Here is a 13,293-nt window from a genome sequence, read left to right on the forward strand (position 1 = left end):
AGAAAATTTATCAGAAGGAAAAGAAAACCTTGATTGACAGGAATAAGGAAAGAAGAAGCAGTTTAGTAAGTATATTAGGGATGACTGAAGCCCTATCCATGGTTAAATCATTAAAAATGCAGGTAAGGCAGAAATGTTTAATAAGCTTTCTTTTTCTTCTGGGAAGGATTCCTACCACAAATCAAGCCATCAGCAGCCATCGGGATTTTAAAGATCTACTGAAGATAATTTTTTAGGTCTATAGGCCTGCATGGCTAAGATTAAAAACAGCTCCCTAAAGCTGTGGATAATTTTTGAGGATACTGCGGAAATTTCAGAAAACAAGCACTAGTATTAGAAATGGTAAGGAGATAGACCTAGTGAAATAAGGTTGCTTAAGTCAATGTGAACCTAAAGCTAAAGAAGAAAAGCTCATGCTGGATTTAATTTATAATGAGTTAAAGGGTAAGAAAACATAGAAATTCTAAAATTTATAGAAACAGATTCAAAATGCAGTCTTCTGTGTTCAGTTATATTTATATCTTTGCCAAGCACCATTTTTCTGGGTCAGCCCACTTTCATTATTTTGCTGATATTCCAAGTTTTCTTGATGATTTATTTGCACTTAGAGCATTAATAGGAAAGCCTTACACAAGCCATTTAAATGAAAAATAGCAGGAACAATTCACACAGGAACAGCACAAAAAAATTAGGACCACACAATAGGAATGCAGTAGAACTAAGCAAGATTTAAATAACTGGAATATCTTCCCACCCAGGAAAAACAGAGCATCAATCAAACATTGCTGCTAGTGAGGCTCCACAGAGACCAGGATTAACCTTGATACTGATCCTCACTGTTGGCTTTCTGAAAGTCAGTAAATGACAGCTGATACCATTTGCAAGTGAGAGACTCACAAAGGGAGAAAAACGAGGAAGACAAGCCATTGCACAGACCTGAACTGCTCAAACTCACTCAAAAGATAAGTTATGCATGCAGATAAAAAAACAGAGACAGCTCAAAATTGATGACTACCCTAAAAACTGTGACTCTGAAAAGACTGTAGCAGTCAACAATAAAACCAAATTCACTTGAGCTTCCAGGTCACACATCAGAAGCCAAAAATCCTTCCTGGCAAGGAACTGACTTCTCTGCAATTGTTTTCACTCTACACCCAAGCCAAAATCAGCTTTTAAAGGTTCTGTCAAGAGGCAGACAACAAAGTTTTGTAATTTGGTCATTTATGTGAGTGCTTTAAAACAGTCAAGACTGCTCTTAAACGAAGATTCCCAGATCATAGGAACACTGGTTTATCTGGGTTGTCAGTTAGGTTTCCATAGGCCAATGGGAAAAATAACCCAAACCACCCAAGATGTCTTGACAATTTATTTTGTTCTCAATTTAGTAATTTATACACACAGAAAAACTTTTAGTTTCAGCATTCATCACATATCTATATTTTTTGTTTGTTTGTTTTGTTTTTTGCTTTTTTTTTTTTTTTACAGAGCCTCACAAAGAAATACAATATAAGAAAAAAATGTAATATGATCCATGATTTTATAAAAAAGTGCATATAGATATTAGGGAGACAATTTTGTCTCCACATACAGTAGTGGAAACACAGGTGCTGGCAAGCAATACATGGCTCAGATGTTTGTTGGGGTTTTTTACAACAGTGAAAAATGGGAAGGATGATGATGACAGCCACGGAAATAACTCAATGTCTAATGAAGGCCTAAAAATATGAATCTATTTAGTTTATAAATAGAAGAATGAGAGGTGACTTGATGATAACTTATGAGCAAAAGGGAAAAACACATTAGAGAAGGCTATTTGAGTGTGGATAAGCATTTTTTTCACCACCATATTGTATAGGAAGGCTAGCTAATTAGCTATTGGAATGATGTGCCAAAAAAGTGTTAGTTTTACCATTCCTTGATGAACTCCAGTCAAGAATAGATGCCTTTCTAGAAGATGTGCTTATACAAAAGTCACTGGTCTACCCCAATATACAGAGATAGCCAAGTAGACAATGGAAATACCCTAAAACAACCTCTAGTTAGTTCTTTGATTAAATATTTGTGATCTGTGTTTGAACTATGACTGTAATTCTTTTTTAGAGATACAGCATTTTTCCCAGTTGCCCACATCCCTTGTAACTCTACTGACATGGGAGTTTCCCACTTATGTCTGATATAACAGACACAGTGAAATATTTCCCCAGATAGGCTGAGCCAGTGTTGAAATTGCTGCCCATGTTTCTGACAGCTACAGTGGAAGTTTCCCTTTCCTGTGGGGCAAAATAAAGACTTATTCTGTTCAACACCTGTTCTTTCCTGGCTGGTAAAGCAGAAAAAATATCTTATTTTCCATCAAACACATAGTAACTCATAGTATAGCAGTCCATTAATTAAGGGTGAAACGCAAAGATTTTATTTTCCTTCTGTCCAACTCACTACAAAATGACACAAAAAAACCACTATGCTATTTATCTCATGATCACTATTATTGCACTATGGTCAATACATTGCTGTTATTTATTAAATGTGTCAAACCCACCAGAATGCTAGAAGACACTTGTTTCTTTCATAAACCACAGCAGGTACCAGCTGGCAGGGTACCACCAATACCACCAGAAAGATTTGTAACCCGAAGAAATTTTACTGAGGAATGTAGAAATGGTTCATTTAAAAAAACACCAGCAACAGACCACACTAATACTCACTGTTCATACATCTCCTTGCAACTTCTGATATCCAAGTACCCTTGTATCTAAAGCACTTAGAGAAGATCTGTTACCACACTCTTGCAGAGGGAAAGGCAGCACTTCAGAAGGTGCCCAGAAAAGGTGCCTTCCTCTCCACATTGTAGTTTAACTCGTGCAAAAGCAAGGCAAATCATGCATTAACAATTAAACAACAGCTAAGAATGATTTCTTCTTGGCCATGCTCTTTACTTTCTGTCTCAGTGAGATTTATCCTATGCACAGGAGCAAGGGGAGAGGTAGGTGTTACTGGTATCCTACACGTACCCTTCAGCATTGAAATACCAATTATTAGCGAGGTTAATGAATATATATAACCATCATAAAGGAATATATATATAGCCATCATGTATCAAGCCAGTGGCTCTGGTGGGCAGCTCCCTTATCAGTCTCTAGCGCATCCTAAAATGTTCACTGCAAATGCTCACCTAAAAATCACCTCAGCCATCGACCCCACTCAGTTCAAACTCCCACTGTAAAACAGCTGCTCTGAACTGCATACCAAAATCCTCCCAGGGCCAGGGAGCCACAGCTTGGGCAGCTGCAGGAAGGCAGCTCTAGGAGCAGCTTAGGGGCACAAGGTGAAACAGTGCACTGAAAACACGATGGTCCTTGAGGAGCACCATTAAACGGAGGGGATTGACCTGGGCTGCCCCAGCCCCGAGGGCTCCAGATCAGCCAGCACAGATCCAGCCCAGTTCTGTCACAGTCACACAATGCAGCCCTGCCACAACAGCCCTGTAATACTCAGTCAAGAAAGGTTCAAGGGTCTCAATCTTGCCAGGATTCCTACAGTTTCATTCCAAGTCTTATTCTCTGTCAGGCTGATGCAAAAGTCAACCTTCCTTCTACCACATTTAAATAGGAAAATAATTTATCCCTTGCACAAACCACAGAGCAGCAAGTCCATAAAACCCTTCTGTTACTGCTGTTTTTCTGAGACAAAACTATACATCCTCCTCATACCCACACAGTACCACCTGTGCAGCTTCAGGCTTGCAAATTATTGCTTTCCCATCACCAGGAGACCAGTTAGGATCCTTCAGAGAAACCCTGAGGCTTCTCATATGAAGGGAGTAAATTCAGAGCTGGCAGACAGATCAGCTCCACAGACCCAGAGAATATGTTCAGTGCTCCTGAGGGACCATTCTGCAGACACCCAGGACAGAGACGAGATAGCCATGAGTCATGTGTACAAGAGATACCCTGAAATGCTAATGTCTCTCAAGGACTGTTTTTTTCTTTTGCAGAAAATTAGGAGGTGGAAGGGGCAGAAGAGGGAGTCTGTTGTTCCCCTGAATATCAGATAAAGTAATTTAAGTCAGTACATTAAAATATGATTACAATTTTTTTATTAAAAAAAATAGATGCTAGGGCTTTTATTTGGGTGAGAGCACAGAATGAAGCTTCTAGGGACCTCAGCACTCCAGTACTTAGACATTCCCAGAATACTTCAATTATTGAGTTCCCCTGTGATATATACTGGGTTTCATTTTGATCCACAGGCTATTAAACATGATCTATGATACTTTCAGAAAAGCACTAGTTTGGAGTTCAACCTGTAACTCTAACTTTTTTTTCTTCTATCATTGGTTATTAATGTGCATACGGCACAGAGAGAGCAGAATGAAGGGGTGCACAGATATTCAGGAGCACAGTGCTGCTTTAGGAGAACAAAATCCATAAGGTCAGACAGAACAAACTGTGTTGAGTGTCTTCAAATTCTACTTTCTTGCTAAAAACAGTTCTCTTCACAGAGAGGCACAAAAGGCCATTTAAAATATTAGCCAATATGTTCTAACTCCAAAAGGAAGCAAAGGAAGTGTAATTAGTCCCATTCAAGCAGAGGAAAATACATGCTGATTGTGCAAACAAGTGCTATGTAGTCAGGAATCTGAATGCACTTTTTCATTGTCAGGGTGACAAAACACCTGCCCAGGGAGGTTATGGAGTGTCTTATCCTTGGAGATATTCAAAAGTCACCTGGACATTGTCTTGGACAACCAACTCTAGGGATCTCAAAGACCTGCAATGCTCCCTTCCAACATCAACTGTTCTCTGATTCCTTTTGCAAGTGTTTTTTTACTTTAGAGTAACTTGAGCAACACTATATGTTATTCCATCCTCTCCCTTTCAATAATAATTTTCTTTTATATGATCCAGGGAGCAAATATACAGCCATACACGTGTATGCATAGGAACACACATGTATTTACATTGAAACACAGTGATGCATTACAAAATATTAATTTTTTTTCAGTTCTATAGCAGTAATGAACAAAAATGAAATACTGTTTTGTGGGGCAACATGAGTCCAAGTAAAAAGTAGTTATTTTTGTTATGCTATTGGGAAATGATGAAGGGTACAAACAAAGATGACACTGAAGTGCTCTTAATGCAAGCAAACAAAGAGAGATAATAAACTCTTACATTCATTGCAAATTGCCTTTTGTTTTCTATATTCAAAAATTGTTTAATATTTGCTTTTAAAAAAATGCTTTAGTTGACATAGTTTTCAGATTAGCTTTTTCAGTTCTGCCCAAACACAAAGAAAACAATTTGCTGAGGCATGTTGCCAACTGCCTGCCTAATTTCTATGAATTGCACCACTGTCACATAGTCCCCACAAACATTCACCTATCTAGAAAAGAAATGGGGTTGCATTACCCTCTTGGTCTTTCCACAGTTTAAGAGATGCTTAACAATGGGTGCAAAGCATCTGCTGCTCTGGGTAACAGGTTTATCTATTTGAAAGCCATACAAATTAAAAAGTACTGTCTTTGTTCACACAGAAATAGCAAGGAGCTCTTATGCAGTGCTTAAGTGCCCTTTAGTCAATTGAGTCTGTGCAATAAAGCAGAGAATGCAGTTCCACTGAATCCCCACCATCTCTGTCAACCCATCAGCTACAAAATAGGACATTTTAGAAACTTCCTGTATACAAACAGAAAGATTCATTCTATGTGAAGATTTAACAATGCAAAGATTTGGAAACATTTGTTTTCTATATCTGAACTGAAAGCTAGAATGACCCTCAGGTCTAAGGAGGCAGAATGCAAAACTTTTAAGAAATTGGACAAGGGGAACACATGTTTTCCCTGTAAGAAAGGAGCACGCCTACACAAAATATATACCACTGCCATAGGTGATTTGCTTTGGTGCTGAAAGAACAGCCATGTCAACTGCTCCTTTTTAACCTGGATTAAGTACCATATTTAGCCTGTGGACATATGGCTCCTAGTACCTGAGCCAGCTAAGGCACCATCACAGAGCATTACATACCGTGATGGAAACACACCTTGCAGTCATCTCCCTGGAAGGTCTGGTCCTTTACTTTGAATCTGTAGGTCTCTTGTGATTTTATTTCCTGACAATATTTCTTTCCACTTTGTCTATCACCCCCAGCTTCATTTCATGCCATTATGTGAATTACCACATGGAGAAATTACCGTACCCTCCATTTTCCTTAAAAGGATTTCAAGCAAGAAACGACTAGTGTGAAACCTACTTCATCTCTGGAGATCTGAGCAATCTTGCTCTGCAGGTGGCTTGGGGAAGATGAAATCCTCGTTCAGCTTGAATGCAACATGTGGAGCTGCAGCAGACTCCCTCCCTCCAGCCTTGATCATTTCAGTAGGCTGAGCACCAGGGATCAATAGACCTCAGTCCCCAATGTGCCTTGAACACGCACAGCTCAATGTTAAGTCTCTGACAAAAGTTTCCCTGCACTCTCATCTAGTAAACCATTCTGCATCAAAGTCATTAAGCTTTCTTCTCTTTTTTTGTTTTTCTCTCAAAAACTGAGGTGTAGTCTTAGCAGCTGTGCAGCAGTGCTTTTAAAATAGAGTTGTTTTTCTGCCAGATGTATTATTTAATGATGTTGATTGTTGCTTATTTGCATCAATGGAGACAGATACCACTGACCTAACACACGTAAAGGTTTCTGCATGAATGGGACTGCCTTTAATTGGAGCCCAATTGATACTACACACCCCTGTAAAGTCAGTCTGGAATAAGGGGTAAAGTAGAAAGCTAAAACAGAAATATCTACAACTGTCATGTCATGAATTATTACAGTATCACTTAGGACTATTGTAGAAAGCATGGGCTGGAAGCAGTTCACACCCTCGCCTTGTCTCATTGCATCTGCTGCAATTGCAAAACAGTCATACAAATGTATCTCTGTTCTAGCCCCATACACACACCTGATATGCCAGACATCCCACAAAAGAGCAAATGGGAGATCATGTCACTCTCAGACACCACTATATGTGGCTGAAAGTTAGGCAGGTGTACAACCTCACCAATGTAAAATGTACACTGAAGTGCACCTAACACCTGGGTCGAGTGCTAAGGTGAAATGGACACTCTCAAGTGCATTGAATCATGTATTGATTCCTACTTCTCCTGATGAACACTTTACCAGCCAATTCAAGCTCTTAGGCTAACACTACTACTTCAGTAATAGTGCAAGAATAAATATAAAAGAGAACAGAAACATAAATTCCAGGTGTAAGTAGATACACAGTCAGAAACCAAACTATTCGAATTAACAATTTTTTTTTAAAGCATGTTATTTTTGTATTCTTATAACCCAATTCTACAGAGGATACATTTAAAACAAAGTAATGCTAAATACCTCATATAATTAACAGCTACAGTCACTTTTGTACTGATGAGTTATATAAAACTGCAGAAAAAGACACGTATTAAAAGCGAAAGTGTGCAAATCCCTCATTAATGAGGTACTGAAACACTGCTATAATTTTTCTCTGCTGTTATATTATACTGTACTGTTTCTTCTCATTTATCAAAGCTTAGACCTTTCTTCTTAACAACAACAGTCATGTTTATATGCAGCCAAACTACAAAAAAATTTATTCATATGCTGCTGTATATTATGCAGTATTAATTGCAAAATAAGAGATGTTGTTACTTAAAAAAATTAATGCTTATTTTGTTATTAAACTTCTGAGCATCACCTTCTTCTGAGGAATGATCACACTAAAACGTAAGTCCTAATTATTATCATGTTACTCGTTTTGTGGCTTCAGTGCTTGTTGTGCCTCTCTCCCCTAAGGTCCTTGGCTGCAGCCCTGCCTCCATGGGGCCTCCTGATCTCACCTCTCCTGGAATGCTGCATTTCTGCCCCTCCTGAACACAACACTGAGAATGCAGCTAGGTCCACTCAGTTAGGAGGAGATTTTGCAACCCTTCTCTCCAGAAGCCTGTGAAATAGAAACCTAAAACAGCACACAGCATGCTGAGGATTTAGTGTTAGGATCTTTTTACTTATATTTATAAATATTGCAGCCAATCAAGGATCATAGCACCTCTTATGTTCCCCTTCTGACTAATGAAATCTTTCCCAAGGGTGCTTCTAACTGCAGGTTGCCTAAGTCATGATCTAGGAGATCCCTTTCTTATTATCCATGTTAAAGATGGTGGAAAAACAGCCAGTTCCTCAAGTAGCTTCCTTGGGTAACTGCCTTAAGTTTTATGGGGTGAATCTGAAGCTTCTGTTCACCTTGATTTCCCTGAAAAATCGAATTTCTTCAAAGAGCCCCTTCAGAGGTTCCATCTGATATGCTGAAATGACAATCCACCTGCCCCTGGAAGGTTCAAATGAAATATTGCCAAGGCAATCTCTTCCACCTGTGGATTTTTGTTTCTTGAAGTCCACAACAGATTTGAAGGGTGCTTTAAGAGAAGGCAAAGATAATGAGGGATGGCACTACTGAAGTCTAGACAGGCAACATCCACAGCCTTTCCTTCATCACTAAGCTGATCACCTTCTCATGGAAGCCAATGATTTGGCCAATCTAACTCCTGTATATTTCTGTGCAAATCTTACCATTTGTTTTCCTGTCATTTGTTGTGGCCCTCCACCGAAACTCACATCAAACTGAGCTGGATGCTAGAGGCAGTAGGCTACTTACTACCATAAAAGTTATTTATGTAAGGAAAGTTCACAGAAACCTGTCTCTGTCATTAGTCTTCAAACGCACCCATTGAAGTTTAATTGTTTCCTTGTTCAAGTGTAAGAAAACCTCAAAGTGTTACCACTTTTACAGGCATGCCAGAAAATCAAATAACATTTTGCACACAAATCTCAAGTAGAAATACACTTGAAGTGACATATTTGGGGCCTTTCTTATGCATAAACCTGAATTCACTTCATTTAATACTGTGGTTATAACTTAAGCAGTTTTTCTCGTGTGCTTCCAAAATGCAGAGGACAAACTTTAATATAACCAACTGGAGGTCTTGTTTTCCCTTCCCATTCAAATCTTGTACCATAATCAATAGGTATTTTGAATACATAAATGCAGCTGAATCTGGTCCTTGATTAGTTTTTTTTATTTATACTACAAAGGCCACAAGATTCGGGGGTTGCCAAGGCAACACCCCTTCAGCCTCCTTACTTTATACTTTGATATGAAATCTCTCATTAAGCAAATGTATCAAAACACCATTCAGAATGACAGGCTATTTTACAAATATGCATTCAGATAACAAATTTATTCTTCTCCTAAATAAGAGAGAAAGGCTGGAACAAGGTTACCTTTTACTAAGGTGAAGAGAGGAGGGGCAAAATGGTATTCCAAGCTATACAGGCTTTAGTAAGACATTACTACTTTAGTATGACTGCATCCTGAGCCTTCTATTATAGCCAATAAATTTTGTATTACTTGGCCAAAAATCTTCAAAAGGAAAGGAAAGAAACAAAAAAAAACAAAAAACTGCACCACACAAGTAGAGTCTGAGACTGAGATGCTAGAATATTGAGTTACTGAAACTAACAACTGTGTATAAAAGCTTTACTGAACTACAGAAAATGTAATACTCCAGCATAGGTTTTTAGAACTAAAAAGCAGGAAAAGTTTAGTAAATCACAAAAGACTTACTAGGAACCTACTGCTGCTTTTTGAACCTAGATGTTGAGGTCTAAAGTGGTAATTAGCAATAAATCACTAGCCTTCTTTACTGAGCAGCATTCATTACACAGTTCTCTACCTACAGTTATGCTCCAGGATCCTTTGGCAAGGCCAGGCTCCCGCAGGAGGAGAGGTCTGTCAAACACAGTTACTTCTGTGCTGTCTTTTAGTCTGCAAGAGTAAAGTCTGAGTTTCAGCACACTGCAAACTGATCCAGAATGAGTAAGACATGGCTGGCTGGCTGGCTTAGCAGTAGAATGGCAATAGGGTAGTTCCAAATGTGCCCCTCCAAACTCTTGCTTGTGCATCCTCTGTGCTGCCAGGAGGCTTTGCAAAGATGCTATCACTAACAATCAGCTAATTCTACATCATCTGCAGGCATTTCAGTATAAGCTGAGAAAGCCGACTTTCTGAAGAGGAGATTGTTACAAGAAAGAAGATGCACAGATATTTGTAGGTATGGAGAAAATATGAAAATTGACGTGATGGCTGCTTCTTTGTTTTAACTTCTTCCTTCGCTCCCATTTTTAGCTTGTAATTTCTAGTTCAGTTTTTCTCACCGTGACCCTGTGACACACCGACCATTCACAGCAGTAAATAAAATAAATCCTACGATGTGCCACCAAAGAAAAAAGAGCGAAATTCCCACTGGGGGGCGCATACAGCACTAGCAAAGCCATCGCTCCCTCCTCCCGACAATTATGTGAGTTCCAGGTCAGAGACAGCAGCCCCCAGCCTGCAATGACAAAATAACACCACTTTACAGATACTTCTACTTGGATCTACCAGCAACTCCTCAATTACCACAGAGGGCTGGTTTGCATGGTTTCTAGAAGAAGAAATCTCTCCTCATTTGTGAAGAGTGGCACTGGAAAACACCTTGCACGGCCAGATCGTTTTATGGGCTATCCCATCTGCTGCTGCCTCAGTGCACTCAGTGTTCCGGGCATGGACTGTCTTGGACCATCTAACTGCATCCAAAGCTTTGCTGCACTGTTTATACAACTAGTTTCACTACACAGCCAACTCCTGCTGTAATCCCAAAAGATCAAAGTGGTGTCAGACTGTGGATGTGCCCAGAATTCCCAATTTCACACATAACAGAGGATTGTACCATTCATGCTGTTCTTTACTTCCCCCACCATCGTGTTGTTTTCTCACTCCCTAAATTGTTCAGGTGATGAATAAAACAGCCAGTTAGTGGCTGTTCCAAGCCCTTCAGGCTTCTATCACCTTTCTGTTTTGAATGTAGGAGACCCTGGAGAGAACAAATTTCACACCTGAAGTTGAAGGCTCCAGAATTTAAAACAAAGAACCTACCCCCAAAAAACCCCTGTAAGCTTCTTAGAGACACATTCTATGTAGGACAACAAGAAGGCTGACATCAGAATCAGGTATCACGCTGCCATCCAGTCAGTCCTGACACATTTCCACATAAAGTGGGCCATGGAAACTGGAAAAGAGCCAGTACAGCAGAAAACTTCCAGTGTTATTTTGCATAGGACTATGCAAATTCTTCACAAAGCTGAGGACTTTAGATCTGAACAATTTGCTTATCAACTTCCACCAGCACTGAAACTCATATAACTAGCCTTAGAAGACAGCATATTATTCTGAACAATATTGCTGAACAAGTAGTTGAATAAAATCAATTACTCACCCTAGGGATTTTTAAGACATATGTTCCCTTAATTATTGTCAGATATGCAGGTCAACAAAAAGGAAGATTGATTTCTGGATAAACAGAATAACTGTGATGTTAAAAAGTGGTATGAAAAGAGAAATTGTGAATGAAAGCATTTTAATGCCCATTTTAGTGAAAGGATGGGAATATTCAGGAAGTGCTTGGAATGAAGAAACTGTCAGAGCCCCATCTGTCCATCAATAGCACCATGTACCAACCTCTCCATCCTTAATGCTCATATCATTTACACCTTGCTGATCAGGATGCATTTCTTCTTGTCCAGCAATATACTTGTATTGATTAACGTAATATAATGATCACGCTGGTTGCATCAGCAATGTTAAAACAAATTGATCTTGGCTAAAAAAATCAAGTCAGTCTTATTTTTTCTGACCCAGTGCTCTCATCTCATCCTCTCACTGATACATGTTGTGCCCCAAACTGGTCTGCAGCATCAAAAAAGGAGAGTAACCCCAGACCTATCCCTGTCGAGAATCAGAGAGGTGAAATAACATGTTTTCACTGTGAAACAGGCTCACTTCTGTAGTGTCAAACTACTTCCCAGCAGTGTCTAAGATAATGCAACTAACAATCATAATTTTTTGTTTCCTCCAGGAGAGAAATTTGTGCCATTTCCTAGGGAGCTTTGGTCTGTTTTGCACTAGATTGTTTTTTTCTGGGCTTTTGTTGGGAAGAGTGAAATAGCTTATACCTTAGGATTTGGGATTTCCTAGTTTTTCATCAGAGGAGATATAAGAACCAAGAAAATGTCACCTTGGTCGTGAAAAGAGTGGCTGAGATCTGCAGCAAGGGTCAGTTCTTGGAAGAAATTGTATGCAAGCTTCTTTCCCTCCAAGTTCTTTTCCAAAAACACAGGCTAGGAAATCTGTATTTCCAGCATCAATCTACCTACATTGGTACATAAAATAAAGGCCAGTATCTATTCCCTACCCTGACTGGAAGCACCATAGAGAAGCAGAGCAAAGAACCAGTAAGTTTCACTCCATAAGCCACTCAAATATACATACTCAAAGCCATTTGTTGTGCTTCCTCCCTTTTCTCCTTGGTCCCATCTGTAGCCACATAAACAGTGACAGCTGCAGCATTGTTTCTTCTATGGCTTCCAGTTTCTCCTTCCCAAATCCGCACTCCTCCATGAGTAGATGAGCTGTTATACAGCTCTGTATACATACATACATATATATATACACACACATATTCATATACAAGCCTTCCACTCTAAGAAGAGGATGGGAAGCCCCAGATGAAAGGAGCATGAGTTTGTGAAAGCATCGCAAATGCCAAGCCTTTGCATCCATACTGTGGCTATGCATGGATCTGGACTACAAAAGTATATTTTCCAAAACAATACGGATGGGGTTAAGGAAGATGTTTCTCCTAAAGACATCAGCCTCCAGCAAAAATTGAAAGCAATTTCTGTGAAAGGTGCTGAAATGAGAGCAGATGTTACTGGAAGCATGTAGATAAAGTATGTAAGCTTGTTTACATATTATGCAGATGATATACACATCTATGTTCTAGTTTAAATTTCTACTAGCAAATTCCATGAAAAAATAAACACAGAACACCAAAGCTCTTCCAGAGATGAGAAAACAATGAATTAAATTCAATTCCTCACAGAATAAGTTATTCAGTAAAACAGACTACCACAATGTCTAGTAGCTTTTTAATTAAGTCTTAATTAATGATTTTCTGCTAGTAAATCCAAAATTTTACTGCTGCTTTTCTTCCGAGATGTTCATGAATGGCAAAGAGTTACCAGAACACTCATCTGTGAAGTTTTTCCCACAGTCTTTTCCCGTTGTATTCCTGTTGTCATTTATGTTTAACATCAGAAATATATTCTTAAGCATTTCCTTGCTGGCATTATCATAGATTATCACAGATAATGCAAGCCAGGTTCCAA

This window comes from Poecile atricapillus, unplaced genomic scaffold (assembly GCF_030490865.1).
Source record: "Poecile atricapillus isolate bPoeAtr1 unplaced genomic scaffold, bPoeAtr1.hap1 scaffold_305, whole genome shotgun sequence".
Classification (NCBI taxonomy): domain Eukaryota; kingdom Metazoa; phylum Chordata; class Aves; order Passeriformes; family Paridae; genus Poecile; species Poecile atricapillus.